We start from the raw sequence: 21,231 nt of genomic DNA, 5'->3' as shown, positions 1-21,231 counted from the left end.
TACCCTAATCACAGGACAACTTACACTGACCACTTAACCCACCGACTAGTTCACCTTTGGACTGTGGGAGGGAACCGGAGCACCCAGAGGAAACCCTCGCACGCACAGTAAAAACATACAAACTTTCGTACAGAGGGCAGCGAATTGAATGTCGAACTCCAACGCCCTGAGCTGTAACAGTGTCGCGCTAACTGCTACGCTAATGTGGTGGCCCCTTGTTACAGCAAAACATTTCCGGAGAAAAGGAATCAGGGGTGTCCCCAAGTCTCCTCAAAAAACTGTAGATCCTAATTGTTTTCCTGAACGGTAACCACTCAAAATGGAGAAGGCAGATTAGGGAAGTTACTGAGCACATTCAGTTTCTATGATGGGAGCAAACAGAAGCCTTGTTCAATTTATGGAAGGAATGCACAACACTCCCCAGTGCTTTGTCAAGGACCATCTGAACCTGCCTCACCCATGACAAACCAGTATTGCCTTAATCAGCCACCTCAGATCTGGTGTGGAAATATGTCACCCTTGACAAAGAGAAACAGGAAGGAGAATCTATAGTTAAACAACTGAGGTTGTGTACACATTCTTGACTCCTATAGTTAAGAGAATAAAGAAACCTATAGCTGAATACAGATTGTCAATAAACTACAGTTTTCTTTCAGTCAGAGAAGGATTAAACGATGGCATGCATTAAATGGACGTGGAACTTATTGCTCCTCTCTAAATAAGTTAGCATGTGTCTACTTCCACGTGATGCTGTCAGTCTTGAATTTCTTCACAGCTGCTGATTAATTTAAATGTCAGTTTTAATATTTCTCTGTCTACAAAAGAAAGAAGAAAGATTTAGATTACATACCATGGAAAATAATATGTTCAGAACATGATGTAACAATAAAGCTTTGGGAAGCTTCCGTTATGCCGCATTGCAAGTTTCTGTTCAGTGAACTATGTTTCAAACAAAATCCCATTTGACATTTCCCATCTGGTTCAATGGCTGTTTCTCAGAGCTGTGCAGATTAATTTCCAGAAGTAAATGCTATTCAGATTGTTGGCATCAGTGAGTTTTTCTAAATCCTATTTCTAAGCACAAAGTCACATAATAAAAGCAACAGGAAGACTTCCTAACTCCAAGTTATGAAATGTTCCCAGAACAGTCATACTGCAAATCTTCAGACTTCAAGGAACAAGCTCCAGCACTGTGGCTTTGGGGTCATGTCGTATTGATTGTCCTAATGTTCTGAGTTAATGTCTGGCTACAGACAAACAATAAAGGTACACCTCAAGGATGTTAGCTTCATTTATTTGCTCTGCACCCATGATGGTGTGGCTAAAAAGAGCACAAATATATCTCTAAATTTGCAGATGACGCCTCTGTTGTTTGTAAAATCTCTGAGGAGGATGACAGGAGTGAGATCATTCAGCTGGTTGGCTAGTGTCACACCAAAAACTTCACATTCAATGTCAACAGGACCAAGGAATTGATTGTAGATTTCAGGAAGGCAGAGTCAGCTTTCATTGAGAGGTCAGTGGTAGAAAGCTTGAAGCAACTCGAGTTCCTGAGCATCCACATCTTGGAGGATCTATTCTGGATGTTGATACAGCAATAAAAAAGGCATGCCAGTGGCACTATTTCATTAAGAGTTTGAGGAGATTTGGTAAGTCAGCAAAGACTGTTATAAATTTCTATAGATATATAGTAGAGAGCATTTATTACTGGTTGCATTGTTGCCTAGTATTGAGCCTGTATTGCAAAGGATTACAAGAGGTTGCAGAGGGTTATAGACTCAGCCAGCACCACCATGGGCACAGTCCTCCCCTCCACTGAGGACACCTTGAAAAGGTGGTGCCTCAAGAAAGTTGCATGCATCAGTAAAGACCCTCACCATCTGGGACAGACCCTCTTCTTGTCACAACCATCAACAGGAGGTACCAATGCCTGAAGACACACACTCAATGACTTAGTAACAACTTCTTCCATCCTCTGTTAGATTTCTGAATGGTCCATGAACCCATGAATACAACCTCATTATTTTTTTTGGACTATTTATTTACTTTGCAATGTATAATACTTTTAATGTCTTTGCATTCTGCTACTGCTTAAAATTATATATTTCACATCATATAAGTCAGTGGTAATAAAGCTGATTCAGTTTCAGTACAAAAGGAAATCCATCTGTCTAATCAGTTTCCAATAGCCAGTAGGTACTTTCATCATTACCTTATCAACTTGCCATTCCACTTGCTTTTTATGAATTACAATGGATGTGGTTTTCAACAGGCATCTTTAATTCAAACAAACTGACATTAAAAAAATTATCATTGGAATTTTTTTTCTGGTGAGGGGAAAATTTATTGCTAGATGTTTATACTTTACCAGCAGCTTGCAGTCAGACTGTAAGATGTAGTAGTAAAAGAATCTTGCACATAGAAATTTCAATTCAATGGAAACAAAAAGAGATATGTAAATAATTCAAAACTTAGCAAAGGCAGTTATTAATATTTCCCTTCCATGACAGTTGTTTACTGAATTATGAATATAACTTGCCTACAAAGTGACAGATATTAAATGAAATCTCAAATCAATCTGAATTATATTTCTAATAAACAGAGCTACAATTTCCCGAGGGTATTGCTAGATTTGCACACATATGATGTTATAAGCCTTGCATATGATGCTGCTCTCCTTGGGGAAGGGTATTCATCTCCTGTGGAGGCTGGCATCTGCTTGGGTTGAATGAACAGGTGGTGAATGAGCAAGGCAATTTGTCTTCATAAAGGACATGAGACGAGACAGAAAACATGACATTGTGTGCTGTTACATATATACAAAATCATTTTGGCTTCTGATTCTAGTTTAGTACTGAAAGTTACTTGAAACGTTCAGTCAAAGGTTTTTTTTTAAATTCAGAGTTTGAAAATTAGTCTGAGAAGCCAGTCATGATCACCTGATTCCACAACACCGTAGTAAAGCCCCTTTAAAACCTCCACCATGCAAGCCTTTAAGATGCTGTTCCTTAAGTTCAGCTCCAGCCTCCCTGGAAGAAAAGAGGAGACTAAAGACAAATAAATTATCTACATGGGACTGGGAGAGAGAGTTAAAATGATGGGCAATGGGAAGCTGCCGATTGATATCCTGTCTATGTTTGGCTTCTCCTTAGTAGAAGTCATAGCATCGCAAGCACTGAAGTCAAAACATTAAATCAGAAGTGCGAGTGAAGCACCTTCTTCACCTGGGAAAACTGTTTGGAGCCCTGGATGGCAGGAAAGGAAGAGGGAGAAGTATAGGTGTTATGTCTCCTGAGGTGGCAGTGACTAGCTGCTGATGAAGCTAGAAGCGTGGACCAAGGAGAACAGTCCTTTTGGAATGTAGGAAGGGGAGGGTAGATGTGTCTCGCAGAACCTCATGGAGTTTGGTGGAAACCTTGAAACTTGATCCATTAATGTTGAGGCTAGTAATGTGGAAAATGAGCTTCGGAGCAACTTTACTTGGTTTCAACTTCTCATGACACCTAGGCCCTAATTTTCATAACTTTTATATATCCTTTTTGTTTACTTTATATCTAACTCCCTTCAGGAGCCTATCAAGAAAGCACCTCTGTAAATGATGGAGAAGCCTCACCAACTTCACCCGATGACATTTCTCTCCCGTGCTCTTTAATAAGTTGCAAGCAATATGTCATGTTTCTCATTCTGATGAAGGGTCTGTAACCTGAAACATTAACTTTGTTTCTTTGTCAGCAGATCCTGTCTGACCTACCATGTCCTTCCAGCATTTCTGCCTTTATTCCAACATTCATTTGTCAGAAGGCTGACTGATCCATTCAAACAATAAATTATGTAATGTTAAGGTCTTCAGAGTGGTATTCTTAATGATTCTTACTGTACACAATAAAGATAAAAGTGACCACTTAGGCTGATACAAAGAGGCAGAGACATGTGGAATCATGTCCCAGTATTGGTTAAGGCCAGCTAGATTTAGGAAAGCGATTTAAAATGTAAACAGGAAATACAAACATTTGTACTTTCTTAAAAACATAACATATTTAATTTTGTTCATTGTAATCACAGGTTTAAAATATATTAATCAAGTGTGAAAGATCACGAACCAAAATTTCTCTGTAACATAAAAATAAAGATTTATGAACTGCAATGTTTTTAAGAACTCATTATAATCCATTTTCTCCAGAGAAAAATAGTATCTCTCAAAGGTTTATTGTAACATACATTAATGTATGAAAGACAATAAATTATTTTTGCATTGTAGTCGGTAAAATCTTAGTGTCTATGAGGCCCTCAATTATGTTTTATCTAATTAAACACATGCTGCCTGTTACAATCTCTATCCACTGTCTTTATTGCCAGAATAAACTCCAATATTGCCACAAAATTGATAACATTTAAAAAAGCTTATTTTACCCATTATGCTTATGGGGTTTCAGGTTCTTAAATGTTTTGCCTCCCTGGGCTATATTCACCAGCACATTATTTGAATCCTATTTGAATCCTATTAATTGTGTTTCCACCTCTCCAACAGCAGTGGGTTAGTTCATAACAATATGACCCTGAAGCATTATTAATTCTTAATTTGCTTGGCAACTATGCAATGTTTATATAGTTAAATCTCACCACCCTTTTTGTTATACAGCTGAGCAACACTGTGTTTCCCATCTGATCACTGCTTCTCTCTTCCCACCTATGGGCTCCCAATGTTATATTGTCATTTTAGTAGTCAGCTAGGGTCCATCCTTCACCCTCTTCATCAACAGAATTCAAAGCCACATATCCGGGATATGTGTTGATCAATAATAACTAACTCTTTTCGTTTTCACTCTTAATCCCTTCAGTTTATGTGGCTGTTTTTCACTCTGGCATTTACCAGAAGAACTGCAGCATAACCCTATCAGAAACTGCAAAATAGTCCATAGACTTTGCTACAGATTCCACCACTTCATCCATAACTTATGTCTTGATTAATTCAGGATAAACCTAAAGGTGCAAATAGTATTTGCTCCTAAACTACTCATTTAACCCTTTAGCCTCTTCCATTTTCATAAAACTATGTACATCTATCCCTACCAGCCCAACTGACAATGAAGTTTTGTCAGTCCTGAGACTTGGTTATTGCAAAACCGCCTTGGCTGGCTTTTTATGCAACACCCTATGAACTCATATGTCTTTCACACCAAGCCCAACATGGGAGCCCAAATGAACAGAACCTGCAGCGTTCACATGATTCAGCACAGCTGTCTTTACTTTTTTGTGCAGGGATCACCAAAGGGTGTTAACTCTTAAAGGTACACATTCCACTGCAGCAGACGGTCAAAATACACACTTGTCTACCACAGCGGAGAGAAAATCTATAGAGGAGAGGAAAACAGCTTTTACATTCAATGGTGGCTGAAAATGAATCTTGTATCCAAGCGAGCCAAGAGACTCATCACAGCCACGCTTTGAAAAGCATGCCTGAAGTCATCTCCTCCAGAAATGAGAGTCACTGTTTAATGGAGGTGTCGAATAAAAATGTTTTCCAAAGATAGGCTACACCTACTGAAAACATTATTCTTTATGTTGGTACACATATCCAAATGCACTCATATGCACACACAAAATGTGAATCACACAAGTATTGGTACTCAATCCACACCCTCAGAAAATCTGTTCTAAATCATCTGAGGTTTGGTCTCTGCCTTAGGGGAGCAGCCTGAGGCTCTAAAAGAGCAGCAAGCTGCCACAATGGAGCAGATTGCTGTTCGCATGGAACACCCAGATGGCATTCACCTGCAGGCTGCTGCTTGTATTGGATACTGGGATGCAAGCAATCAGCCTGCTCTCCCGGAGAAATGGAAGGCTAGTTGTTTTTACAAAATGAAGGATGCTGCGTGTCAGGAGATAGCTTTCCTGAATGAACAAGAAGTGCTACAATTGGACAAATTGATCTCCAACTCCAGAGCATAAACAATAGTCAGATCATATGTCACTTTGCAATTCTCTTCTGTGATTGCAGGGTCATTTCTCGATTGCACGAAACTCTGAAAAAAACTGAGACAACTAGGATCAAACATCCATGATCCAGGGTCTATCAGTGGGCTTAGGTCAGAGACTGAAAATTAGGAGAATGTAGATGCAGGCAGCAGATCAGTACACCAATGCCTACCAAGTCTTTTGAGAGGTTATCTGATGTTCGACTACAGGACATGGATGACCCCCTCAGAAGACACTAGTTCACCACTAGAAACAGTGAATCTGTCTCCCAGAGTCAGCCATCACAGACTCCTCCGTGAATTGGCTATGGGCAGCAACCTGAAACTGCCTCATCTAGAGTTGGAGCTTCTTGTCGGTCACCGATGATATCCGTGCGGATATCTGCATGAAACAGAGAAGGATTGTAGCAGTCAGATGGCAGCAGCTGTAAAACTTCCATAACTATATAGTTTCAAGTACAGGTGTCCCCCGTTTTTCAAACATTTGCTTTACGACACCTCGCTGTTATGAAAGACCTACATTAGTTACCTGTTTTCACTAACAGAAGGTGTTTTCACTGTCATGAAAAAAGGCAGCGCGCGCCGAGCAGCCAAGCTCCTCCCCCGGAACTGCATTGTAGCCGGCATTGCTTAAACACGTGCCTGTGAGCATCTGTGCTTTATGTCAATTTATTTTGTGCATCCGTTAGCAAGATAAGTTCTAAGGTATTGGAAAAGCCTAAAAGAGCTCATAATGGTGTTACACTTAGCGTAAAACTAGACATAATTAAGCGTTTTGATCGTGGTGAACGAAGTAAGGACATAGTGAGTTTGGCTAAGGGTTCGTGGAAGTTGACGAAGATGATGTTGAAGAGGTTTTGGCATCCCATGACTAAGGACTGACAGATGAAGAGCTGATGCAATTGCAAGAGGAAAGGATAACAATCGAAACCGAATGCAGTAGCGAACAGCCGGAAAGGGAAGTTGTCCAGGAACTGAACGTGAAGCGATTGTATGAGATTTTCTCTGCAATTGACAACGCTGCAATGATTGTTGACTCTAATTTTGAAAGGGTACGTAGGTTTAGGGCATATTTGCAGGACGGTTTGAGTGCTTACAAAGAACTGTATGGTAGAAAAATGCACAAGGCTAAGCATTTAAGCCTTCCACATCAGCCATAGCAGACGATGAACCTCAACCTTCGACATCGAGGCAGGCAGACAAAGAAGAAGATGACCTGCCTGCCCTGATGGAAACAGACAACGATGAGATGACACACCCAGTGTCCGACAACTCACCCTAACCTGCGTCGACTCTGCCTAACACAACATCATAAGTGTACTCGCTGTTTTTCTGATTCCGGTAAGTGAAACTACACTGTACATACATTATTTCTACTTTATGTAGGCTGTGTATTTGTATGTGTTATTTGGTATGATTTGGCAGCTTCATAACTTAAAGGTTATTGGAGAGAGTGCTTCTGCCGAGAGCTCTTGCACCGAATGTTTCTGTTGAGAGTGCTTCTGTGAGATTTTGGCTACGGTGAACAGTGCTGCAATGATTGCAGAAAAGTATTCCTACTTTATATGATCTGTATTTATCAGATCATTCTTGCTTTTACTATATATTATTATTATTTTAGGTTTTATGTGTTATTTGGCATGATTTGGTAGGTTATATTTTTGGGTCTGCGAACGCTCATAAATTTTTCCCATATAAATAAATGGTAATTGTTTCTTCACTTTACGACATTCTGGTTTACGAACCATTTCATAGGAATGCTCTGCCTTCGGATAGTGGGGGAAACCTGTATTCATGTTCAGAGCAATTAACATTCTTTGTTAGGCAAACATTTAGTATATTGGTATGGTAATTTCTGCCATTGATACACATCCTGCCACATCTCACCCAGAAAGGCTGCCAATATCAGCTCCCCTCAGGGTGCAGGAGCAACACTTATATTTCACCTGGGTACCCTCCAACCTGATGTTATGAATATTGATATCTCCTTCCCGAGAAAAATAAATTTTCCTCCCTTCCCCCTATCTTCTATTCCCCACTCTGGCCTTTTACCTCTTCTCACCTCCCTATCACCTTCCCCTGGGAACCCTTCCTCCTTCCTTTTTTCTTACGTTCTTCTCTCCTCTCCTATCAGCTTCCTTCCTCTCCAGCCCTTTACCATTCCTACCCAAATGGCTTCACCTATCACCTTCCAGCTACCCTTCTTCCCTTCCCTCCACCTTTTTATTCTGCCGTTTTTCTCCTTTCTTTGCAGTCCTGAAGCAAGGTCTTGGCCTGAAACATTGATTGCTTATTCATTTCCATAGATGCTGCCTGACCTGCTGAGTTCCTCCCACATTTTGTGCGTGTTGCTTTGGATTTCCAGCATCTGCAGATTTTCTTGTGTTTATAATATCAGACATGTCATGTGATAGTATTGGGTTTGCTGGCCACGAAGTTTTAAACTCAAAGACCTTAAACCCTATCGGATATAAATACCCTCACTAAAGGGAGGTGATACTGTAGCTACCCAACTATTAAAAACTAGTTTACTTTCCTGCTTAGGTTCCATGGTGAGTTTAGCTGTCAATACCCTCTATTTGAGTGGTGGGCCGCCTCTCCCTACCAAGGAGAAGGTACTTACAGTTAGCAAAGTAGTTTAAAACTAATTAGTTTAAAATATTGCTACGATGAAGCCACACTCAGATTGGAGGAGCAACACTTCATGTTCCATCTGGGTACTTCCAAGCTGATGGCATGAATTTCGATTTCTTGAACTTCTGGTAATGTCCTCCCCTTCGCTTTAACATTCCTCATTCCCATTTTCCTCTTTCACCTTATTCCACCGACTCATTCCACCGAGATGTAACACTGACCTGGAAGTCATAGGAAGTCATTCTTGCCTGTAGCCATCAAACTTTACAACTCCTCCCTTGGAGTGTCAGACACCCTGAGCCAATAGGCTGGTCCTGGACTTATTTCCTCTTGGCATGATTAACTTATTATTATTTAATTATTTATGGTTTTATATAGCTATATTTCTTCACTATTCTTGGTTGGTGCGGCTGTAATGAACCCCAATTTCCCTCAGGATCAATAAAGTATGTCTGTCTGTCTGTCTGTCTTCTTGCCTGCCTACCACCTCTCTCTGGTGCTCCTCCCCTTTTTCTTTCTTCCATGACAGTTGGCCCTCTTCTGTCAGATTCCCCCTTCTCTAGCCCTGTATTTCTTTCACCAATGAAATTTGCAGCTCTTTACTTCACCCCTCCCTCCGATGGTTTCATATACCACCTTGTGTTTTTCCCTCTCCTCCCCCACTTTCTTACTCTGACTCCTCATCTTTTTTTGCAGTTCTATCGAAGGGTTTCAGCACGAAACATCGACTGTACTCTTTTCCATAGATGCTGCCTGGCCTGCTGAGCTTTAAAAGTGCTTTATGAATGTTGCTTAAATTGAAATGTGTATCACTGAAAATTAATAAACTGTGCTTTAAAAACAAGAGAAGATCTACAGATGCTGGAAATCCAAAGCAACACACACACAAAATGCTGGAGGAACTCTGCAGGCCAGGCAGCATCTATGGAAAAGAGTACAGTCAACATACCGCTCAGCAGTAAGACATGCTATGACCCAACAAGTCTGAGGCTCCATACAGACCTTATTTGCAAAGCTGTGTTTTCAAAATGCTTCCCCTTTACTTTTTAAGAACTGAAGACTGGCTCCCATTTACAACCAAAAGCTAAACAATGAATACTAGTTGGAAGTTTATCTTACAACTGTTTAATATTTACAAGTGGCAGTTGCAGTGTTTAGAACAGGCATGGGCAAACTACAGCCCGGGGGCCATATGCGGCCCATTAAGCTTTTTAATCTGGCCCGCAGAACTTGATGAAATTATATTAATAAACCTTGTTAACGTTTTCTCCCCGCAATTCTGGCATTTTCCCAATAGATGACGCACTCTATATACATTGACCTTTGTTGAGGTGCAGCGTATTACTCCACATTTGCGCTTTACTCTTTGTTCGGCTCGACCTATTTGTGTGAACAGGCGTTCAGCGTCATGAACATCAACAAAGCCAGCCACAGATCCAAGTTAACTGACCAACACCTCAGATCCATCCTGAGAATCACCACAACAAAACTAAATCCAGACTAAAAAGGGAGACCAACAACACTGTTCCCACTGAAATTAAAAATGTTTCTTTGTTGTGTTATGTAAAAAATACATTTGAAAATATTTTTTTCAATAAGCCTTACATGTTACATGTCATTTCTGTTAAGTGATGGACATGAGTAGTGCGCAGGTGCACGTACATTCTCAAAATAAAAAATGCGCTCCAGATCAAATAACGCACTCCGCATACTGGCGCGCTGTCCCTGTTCTGTCTTTGTGCTGGTCGTTGTTGAGTTTTGGCACAGGGGACAATTGAATAAGAAGGAGCAGGACAAGTAGACCTGCATCTCCTACCGTTTTTGAAATAAAGACAGTCAGGAGGAGAGTGATGATGATAATATCTTGAAGGATAACAGAATTTTCAGTGCTTTAAAATAATAACTGTTACTATTAAAAAAAGCTGTATTTTATTCATTTAATTTTCAGTGTTTTACAAGTCATTTCTATAAATAGCTAAATACCATGGGACTTCAAAGACAGATATTTTGTTATAATGCATTTGTTCATTTTCAATTGAAATTAAAGCACATGTTTTCTACATATCCCATGATATTTTATTTTCTCTTATGAGGTGTATTACCAAAACACTCCGTCCATCTGCTCCTGGTCTGGCCCCCCTGTCAAATTTTAGAACCCTTTGTGGCCCACAAGTCAAAAAGTTTGCCCACCCCTGGTTTAGAAAGTTAAGCTTGGCAGAAACAAAAGGCCTAGTTAGCGAATATCCATCAGTCATTGGAAAAAACTTAAGCTAGATTGCAACTGGATTGACTAACATTTTCCCTTTTGTAATTATAGTTTCACTCCAATATATCATATAATTTAGAAATATTAAATCTCATGTTATAACAGTTAGTGATTTCATTTGATCCTCAATGCAGCTGAATCTCATCCCCTGCTATTTCTATTCCTGATTGTGATTATATCTGGGAGACTGATTTCTGTCAGCCACAGAAACATGAGGTCATAAACTAAAACATTTACACAGCTTTTTCTTTTCCCTGTACCCAACCCTGCCCTCTGCACCCATATAATGCAAGAGAATTAGATGAGAAAGTATTAATGATATGCAGAAAGGTCTGATAGTACATTGATCAGGTCCTGTTGTAAGCTGAATGAAACATGATGTTTCCATTGCTGATTCTGTCAGTTGCATGCTACTGTGTACATTAAAATAGTCAATGGTGCAATTACTTATATAAACTTCAACTGGAGTATCATGAGAGATTTTTAATTACTGAATAATCATGCATTTAATTGGAATGAAATGCATTTCCAAGCCTATCCGATCAACATGTAATGGCTATTACACTTATCTATTGGTTCCACAGTGCTGACCAGCCACTAGTGATGTTAACAAGTGCTCTAAGTAGTCCAATCTCTAATTAATATTTAAAACTGAAGAATAAATTAGAGGAACATTTGTGTATAGTTCTCTGCTGTTTGATGAAGTTGTGGCTCAATAAGAAAGACAGATATTGAGGAGATCTTACATCTCATTTAGGTTCTCTCCTGGCTTTTTACTGATATACAGTAAAGTTTGGATAAACTGGTTACCGAGGATCTCATGTGGTCTGTACAAATCGGATGCATGGTGTAAAAAGTACAACAGTGCCTCTTTCACCTCAGATGGTTGAAGAAGTTTGGTATGGGCCCTCAAAACTTAAGAACTTTCTACAGGGGCACAATTGAGAGCATCCTGACTGGTGGCATCACTGCCTGGTATGGGAACTGCACCTCCCTTAATCGCAGGACTCTGCAGAGAGCGGTGCAGACAGCCCAGTGTATCTGTAGATATGAACTTCCCACTATTCAGGACATTTACAAAGACAGCTGTGTAACAAGGGCCTGAAGGATAACTGGGGACCTGAGTCACCCCAAACACAAATGTTCCAGTTGCTACCATCTTGGAAACGGTATCACAGCATAAAAGCCAGGACCAAAAGGCTTAGTGACAGCTTCTTCCACCAGGCCATCAGACTGATTAATTCACACTGGTACAATTTAATTTCTATGTTATATTGACTGTACTGTTGTTCATTCTATTTATTACAACTTACTATAAATTTCACATTGCACATTTAGATGGAGACGTAACATAAGGATTTTTACTCCTCATGTATGTGAAGGATGTAAGAAATAAAGTCAATTCAATTCAATTCGATTCAATATATGATTGTTCAAAAATCCCCATTGTTTGTCTCACTTTTTCATGCACAAGGACCTGGTTATCCATATACTTGTGCAAATGGGAACATGGGTCACATGTAAAAGCATTAGAGAGGGTGCAGAGGACACAGGATGCTGACTAGATTAGAGACCATATGTTATGAGAATAGAGTGAGAAAGCTGGAGCTTTTCTCTTTAGAGTGAAGGAGGATAAGAAATGATTTGATAGAGGTACACAAGATGATAAGAGACATAGATTGAATGGATAGCCAGATACTTTTACACAGGGCAGAAATGGCTAATACCAGGGGACGTAAATTTAAGGTGACTGGAGGAAATTATAGGGGGTAGGAGTGTTGTCAGGGGCCCGTTCTTTACACAGAGAGTGCTGAGTGCATGGAAAGCCCTGTCAGAAGTGACTGATACCTTAAGGGAAACGCTTAGGTAGGCACATGAATGTTAGAAAAAAATGGAGAGCTATGTAAGAGAGAAGGGTTAGATTGACCTTAGAGTAGGTTAAAAGATGAGCACAACACGGTGGGCTTAAAGGCCTATTCTGTGCTGTAGTGTTCTATGTTCTATGTGCGGTTAGAGCAGCATCAAGATTGAGGCTGACAACACTGTGGGAGGCTGAAGCCATGGCCAGCAGACAGGCCCAGCTGTGCAGCCAGAGCGTGGTCTGGAATACTTGTACGTTTGACAGGCTGGAACTCACAACCTGAAACTCACCAGTTCCTGTTTTCTACACCTCTCTGAAAAGGGTTCTTTGGAAAAAGTATTTATTCTACTATGGAACGTGTAATAGAAAGTGAAATGAAATGAATGTATTTGGTTTCTATGGATAACATCCAATAACCTGGAATTCAGAACTGTTCCCACAACCTGCTGACTCACTTTCAAAAACTCCTGATCTCATGTTCGCAATATATATTGCTTACTTATTATTATTATTTTCATTTCTTTATATTTACTGTGAATGCCTGCAAAAAATGAATTGCAGGGTTGTATATGGTGACATAGACGCACTTTGATAATAAATTTACTTTGAACTTTGAAGTTTAATCTTGTAATAAACAGACATTCTCTCCTCAAATAACCTGTACTTTTGGCTTATTCTTTACTTCAACACCTTCCCTTTGTCCCACCACTGGTACAAGTGACAGTTTATTTTAATCTTCCAGGTCCTGTCTTCTTTGCTTTCCACACATCTCCATGAAGTGCCTTGTCATCTCTCTATGTATTAATATTATCACAAATGCTGAAATAGCAATAAATCGTAGATCATTCGTTTGCACTTTTGCAGCATCATTGCCGTAATTTATCATCATTCCTGTAATAGGGAATGGATTTCATTCATTTATGAAGAATCCTGATGACTATTAATGCCATATAGTCACAACCTTGTACAGATCTTAACTCAGGTTTTATTACTACTAAATTCTTTGCAATAAGTTGCAGAAGCTTCAAACTCTAGTGGATCAGGTGGTTCATTGTGCTCAGTAGCAGTACATCAAAGGAACGGTTGCTAGTGGTTTAATAAAATTAGTTCCATACCACATCCAAAATGTTAAGAAAAACTCAGTTCATCTATCTTTAAACAACCAAATGGAAAACAATTAGCAATAAGGCTAATTAACTGTTACATAGCACATCCTAACTTAAAGGTTACAAAGAGACAGAAGATAATATCAGTGTGTTAAAAACATGCTCAAATATGAATTTGCTGTTTTTTTCTCAGGCTGGATCTCCTGGCCTACTGGACGTGAAAGAGTCTATTGTATCATAAGTGTTTGAAGATTCTGCATACTCTGTTTAACTGACAGATTTTTATTGACTGTTTTAGTGTATTGGACTCTGTTCTGCAAGTAGTGGTAAGAAATTGTCTTCAAACTACTTATTTATTACAAAATCAACAAATACTTTGCTGTTGGCAAATGTTCCTTAGTTGTGTTTTATTGCATATGATATGAACACTACATGCAAAATTTAATAACTTGATTGTCCTAAGGGAAAGTGCAGTCCCCTTGAAAAGCTGCACATGTATGATCTGTGTATCCCAAAGAGAACTATGCCTCAGTTAAATCAAGCTTGTGATAAAGAACCTAGCTTCGAAACTTAACTCCATAACTGGTGTTTAGGTGCTAAATTAGATCTGCATTGTGAACAATGCACATATGTACACTAGCTTGCTAGTAATGGACAGAATAGGCAGATGGTGACATGCAATGTCTATTTATCATTATTACTGGTCTCCAACTGTTGCTGTCCTCTAACCTTGTTCAGCTGTTCAAGAAGAACCCAACACCCACCAGCAAGTTAGTGAAATGGATGGCCAACTACCCAAAATTTCATTGCTCTCTTATTTCTGTGGGCGCTTGTTGAGATTTCACTAGAGTTTGGTGCCTCATACCAACATAGCTGATCCACAGACGATGCCATAGCCACAGCACTATACACCGTCCTCACTCAGCTGCAGGAAAGGAAATGTTATGATAGAATGCTGTTCCTTGACTACAGTTCAGCATTCAACACCATAATTCTCCCCAGGCTTGACAAGAAGCTCAGAGACCTCGACCTGCACCCTACTTTGTGCAGCTGGACTTCTTATTGGATCGCCGCAGGTGGTAAGGATGACTTCCCTCACCTCTGCCCCTCTGACCAGGAACCCCCTCCTCTACTCCCTATAGATCCATGACTGTGTTGCTATGCATAGCTCCAATCTACTGATCAAATGACACAGCATTGATAGGCCTTATTTTCAACAATGATGAGACAGCCTACAGAGAAGTCAATGCCCTGACACAGTGATGCAAAGAAAACAAGCTCTCCCTCAATGTTGCAAAAAAAAAACAAAGGATCATGGATTACAGGAGGAACGGAGACGGGCTAGCCCCTATTGACAACAATGGGACTGAGTGAATAGTTTCAGGTTCACTTCACTGAGGATCTCATGTGGTCTGTACATACTGGGTGTGTGGTGAAAAAGGCACAACAGCACCTCTTTCACCTCAGACGGCTGAGTCCCCAGATCCTCAGGACTTTCTACAGGGGCAGAATTGAGAGCATCCTGACTGGCTGTGTCACTGTTTGGTATGAGAACTCTACTACCCTCAATCGCAGAGTGGTGTGGACAGCCCAGTGCATCTGTAGATGTGAACTGCCCTCTATTTAAGACATTTACAACAGCAGGTGTGTAAAAAGGGACCAGAGGATATTAGGGACTCCAGCCACACCAATCTGAAACTGTTTCAGCTACATGAAGGCCAGGACCAATGGGCTCCGGGACAGCTACTTTCACCAGGCCATCAGATTGATTGATATACATTGATCTGATTGTACATCTGACTGTACATGCATGTATACCAAACAATTATGTATACAATCTTAGTGATTGGGCAATATCCTCCCTTTATTGCTTGTACATTGTGACGTAAATGCAACATAAAGATTTTGTGTTGATCTTTATTCAAAAGAGTATTTGAATACAGGAATAGGGATGACTTTGTAAAAGCAATAATGAGACTACATCTGAAATATGGAATGCAGGCCTGATCTCCCTTTCTCAAAAGTTATCAACTTGTATAATAGACGGATGCTGTGAAGGCTCACCACATTAATTGCTGAGATGACAGTTTAGTTTCTTGAGGAGAATGAGGCAGGGCCCCCAATCAAAGAAGTTTAGAAAAGGATGAGTGACCTCATTGAAACATACACAGCTTTTTCTAGTGAGGGTGAGGGTTAAGATCTATGATTTTAATTACTGGTGGAACACGAGCAGTGTGTTTCTAAGGCCTTCTGGAGGTAGGCCATGATAGAATAACTGAGGCATGGTCAGTAGACAAACACTTCTTGAGTGACTTGTGGTGTATTTATCATACCCACCACACTGATTTTTTTTTTCCTGCCCTCTACTTATCTTACCCTGACACTCTATTTAGAATCACAAAAAAATGTCAAAGAAATTCAATTTGCTGGAAGCTTTGTAATTATCCAGTTGTCTCTTCGCATGCTGTAAGGCAACAGAATGATTCCCAATCAAGAGAACAAAAAAATATTTGTGGTTTAAAATTGTCAAATGAATGGATAATACTAATTCAGCAATTTAAAGTTAAGAGGCATATTAAAAGGTAACTGTACACGGGTATAATTAAGAAAAGGAGTTACAACATCAGTGGTTGCTTGCTCAAAAACAGGTGATCCAAGCTCGGAGTTGGTCAGCAGCCAAATCAAATTTGTGCCTAATGATAATTCTCATAAGTACTTAATTTATTCTTCCACACTGAAATTATGTACCTCATTGAAATTTCAAAGAGCAGTTCTATGACCAGTTTTTCTATATGTTTCAATTTGTCATTGCCTTCTGAACTTTGATCCCAGATGCAATTGCTTTTCTGTTGAAAATCACCATCACTGCATTGACACATTGAAAGCCCCCAGTGTTTTTCTATATTTACATCTCTGAAGCAATCATAAATGCCCTGAGCAGCATAAAGTGACTGTAGATCAACAGAAAGCAAATAGTGATTTGATTAATCCTTACAAATAAAGTTGTGGCACATGATTTCTCTTTCACATCTAATCCATGTGCTTCCATTTTGGGTTTCAAAGAACAAGCCCGGAAACTGTTACATCATGTGATGAAACTTCCTGAAATAGATCCAACCAGCATTATCAACCCACCATACCACAAATACTTTGACACCACTGGCAGTAACAGATTGAAACCAACAGAGTATCATAGGAACCCGAAAATTTCCAGCACTTCCATTTCTTTGTTCAGTGAAATGTAAGAAGCACATTTTAGCTATTGAAAAGTAAATAGATACCACTTCAAACATTTTGCTGATGATTACACTTACCACATGAATGGTCTCATTTTATTATCTGGTTTCTGTGCGTGACAGTAGTAATTAAATGGATTTTAACAAGGTAAGGTATACAAAGACACTACTTTTAAAAGACTGTTACCTTGAATCATTTTCTAGATTCCATATTTGGTAGCATATTTGTATTTATTTTGCAGCCCTTTGATGATAGTAGTCTTATGAATAATAATACTCCTCATCAGTCTTTTAAATATACTGAATTCCAGCCTGGATAAGCTTGTGTTCTAACTGCATAACAGATGGGACTAAGATTTTATTACAATGGACATATCACATTCAGAAACAGAACAATACACAATAAGGGTTGCAGTAAAAGCTAATACATTGCATATTTGTTCAGAATGTTTACTCCCAACATTTAGTCAAAGCATTTTATGCTATCATATTACCTTAAGCTATTAGCACAAACATTCAGGGTCAGAAATGGGAATGATGAGAGGTGAGAGCAAGGATGTCTGCAGAAAGAAGAAATGCATATTTCTTGTGCAGGGCTGCATACAGTGAGAAAATGCATTGAGCTGCTTTGTAAAAGTGTATACAACAGATCCCGGCAGGCTGAAAACATCTCAGCAGGAATGTCAGTGGGGAGATGCAACAATGGACAAAATATGTCTTTTATGTGGAAGAAAATCAATGAGCTCGGCTGCGTGTTTGCGTATGTGGGTCCAGGTCAGAATCGAGCCCTTGCATCTCAAAGCCTTTCCACCATGTACAAGGTACATTGGCAAAATGGAAGTAATAAAATACATAACTGCAGATGTGAAAAATGCAAATTAGAAACAGAAATTGTTGGATCCACACAGCAGGTCAGGTAACTGTGGGAAGCAAAATACTTTCAGGTTGAAGACTGAGAAGGAAACAGAAGAGATTTGCTCATTTGCTGGAAAGGTTGGGGGAAGAGGTTGCCTCTGATGGAGTAAAATTAGGGTGACCATTGAGATAAGATATAAACAATATTATCTGATCAATGAATGAAGAAGAAAATAAAAGCAAACAAGCTAAGCCAATATCACAAATGGACAACAAATGCAGACAGAAATCAATTTACTTGAAGTTGTAGACTTCAATATTATGTTCAGAAGGCTACAACGTGCCCAGACAGGCAATGAGGTGCTGCTCCTCTAGCTTTCTGGCAAATATTATTGTAGAGAGAGAGTAGCAGTGCTCGAATCATTATATTGAATAACAGAAGCAGGTTATACTTTGAGAAATAACCATTGCAAGGCACTTCCCATTAATATAAAAAGACAGCAGAAATTGGTATTAATGTGCCAGTGGGCCAAAGGTGTTAATGCTACTTCCTTTCAGTTCTAACACCATAAGACCATAAGACACAGGAGAAGACCAATACCCTATAAAGCTTCGGTATTACACACTTGCTTTAAAATTCTAGGCCTCTTGAAATGAATGCTAACATTGCATCTGCCATCCTTACTATTGACTCAACCTGCAAGTTCACCTTGAGGGAATCCTGCTTGCAAGTCCCTTTGAACCTCTTATTTTTGAATTTTCTCACTGCTTAGAAAATAGTCTACGCTTTATTCCTTCTACACTATATTCCATCTCCCATTCTTCCAATCTGTCCAAGTCCTTCAGCAAACTTCAAGAGCGTCAGGAGGCAGAAGTGAGCATAATTGCTAACACTAGGGAGAAGGTGCTTGGGAAGCTGAAAGTTCTGAAGGTCAATAAATCACCTGGGCCAGATGGACTACACCACAGGGTTCTGAAAGAACTGGCTGAAGAGATTGTGGAGGCTTTAGTAATGATCTTTCAAGAGTCACTACATTTTGGTATGGTTCCAGAAGACTGCAAATTTGCAAATGTTGATAGGTTCTTGATTAGTTGGTACATGAAACGTTATGGGGAGAATGCAGGAAAATGGGGTTGAGAGAGAAAGTGGATCAGCCACACTGAAATGGCAGAGTGGACACGATGGGCCGAATGGTCTGATTCTGCTCCTGTATCTTATAGTTTTATGGGACTCCCTGCATCCTCAGCACTACCTGACCCTCCATCTAATTTCGGATTGTCTGCCAAATTGGCTACAAAGCTGTCAATTCTGTCATCCAGATCATTGATTATATAATGTAAAACAAAGCAGCCCCAACACAAAACCCTGTCGACCACTAGACATTGGCAGCCAATCAGAAAAGTCCCTATTTATTGCCACACCTAGCCTCTTGCCAGACAGCCATTCTTCTATCCACACTAGTATATTTTCTTTAATAATAAAGGCTCTTAGCAGTGTCATGTGTGGCACCTTGTCCAATGCCTTCTGAAACCCCAAGTAAACAACATCCACTGACCCTTCTTTGTCTATCTGGCCTGTTTCATCAATTAATTCCAAAAGATTTGTCAGGCAAAATTTCCCTTTAAAGAAACCATGCTCAAGGGCCTCTTTTTAAAATCATATACCGAGTACCCCAAAACCTCATCCTTGATATTGACTACAACATTTTCATCACCACTGAAGTCAGGATAACTGGCCTACAACTTCCTTTCTTCTGTTGACCTCCCTTCTTAAAAAGTGGGGTGACATTTGTAATTTTACAGCCTTCTGGAACCATTCCAGATATTAGTGACTCTTGAAAGATCATTTCTAATGCCTCCACAATCTCTGTCAGAACACTAGGGTGTAGTCCATCTGGCCCAGATGATTTTTCTACCTTAACATCTTTCAATTTCTTAGGCAGCTTCTCCTTAGTGATAGTAATCCACTCTTTTCTGCCCCTTGACATTGAATTTCTAGCATACTGCTGGTGCATTCCACAGTGAAACTAATGCAATATAATTATTAAATTTGTCCCCATTTCTTTGACACCCATTATTACCCTTCCAGTGTTATTTTCCAGCCATCTGATATTGACTCTTGCTTCTCATTTTCTTTTTTTTACAATTCATCTGCAAAATATTTCGTACCTCCTTCTACCTTATTGGCTAGCTTACCTTCATATTTCACCATTTCTTTCCTTTTTGCTTTTTTATTTCCTTATGTTAGTTTTTAAAAGCTTCCCAATCTCTTTCCTCTCCACTATGTTTTGCTATATTACATGCCCTTTTTTGTTTAATGCTGTGTTAGACTTCCCTTGTCAGCCACAATTACCTCATTCTCCCACTAAAAATCATCTTCTCTGCAATATATTGACCCTCTGCCTTCTGAATTGCGCCTGGAAACTCCAGGCATTGCTATTCTGCCGTCATCCGTGCTAGTGTCCCTCTGCAATCAACTTTGGCCAGCTGCCCCTTTACTCCATTATAATACAACTGATTATTGTTCCTTCCTCTCAGAATGCAGGGTGAATTCTGTCATATTACAATAATTGTCTCCTGAGGGTTCTTTTACCTTAAGCTCCCTAATCAAATCAGTTTCATTACACAACACACATTCAGAATGGCCTTTCCCCCTGTGGGCTCAACCACAAGCTGCTCTAAAAACCTTCTCCTATACATTTTTACAAATTCCCTCTCTTGTGATCCAGAACTAACGTGATTGTCCAAATCTACCTACATATTGAAATCCTCCTGGACTATTGTAATATTGCCTATTTTTCTTGTCTTTTTTATCTTCGGTTGTAATTGGTACACCACATCTTCTTTGCTGTTTGCTGTCCAATTTATAGCTCCAGTCAGAGTTATTATTCTTACAGTTTCCTAACTCTACTATCAAGGATTCTACATCTTCTGATCATATGTCACCTCTTTCTAACAGAGCCACACTAGCTCCTCTGTCTACCTGACTATGCTTTCAATGTTGTATATCTTTGGATGTTAAGCTCCCAACTATAATCTTCTTCCAGCCACAACTTAGTGATGAAGTGATGTGCACAACATCAACCTGCCAATCTTTAACTGTGTTAAATGATCATCTACCTTATTCTTTACACTGCAAATATAACACCTCCAGTCCTATATTCATTACCTCTTTCAATTTTGGTGCTGTGTTACACTTCAAGTCATCCCAAATTGCAATTTTGCGCTATTGTCTGCCTCAGTCAATAGACAGTAGGTGCAGGAGCAGGCCATTCAGCCCTTCTAGCCAGCACTGCCA

Source organism: Hypanus sabinus, chromosome 14, assembly GCF_030144855.1.
Source record: "Hypanus sabinus isolate sHypSab1 chromosome 14, sHypSab1.hap1, whole genome shotgun sequence".
NCBI classification, from domain to species: Eukaryota; Metazoa; Chordata; class Chondrichthyes; order Myliobatiformes; family Dasyatidae; genus Hypanus; species Hypanus sabinus.
This window is presented reverse-complemented; position numbering follows the sequence as displayed.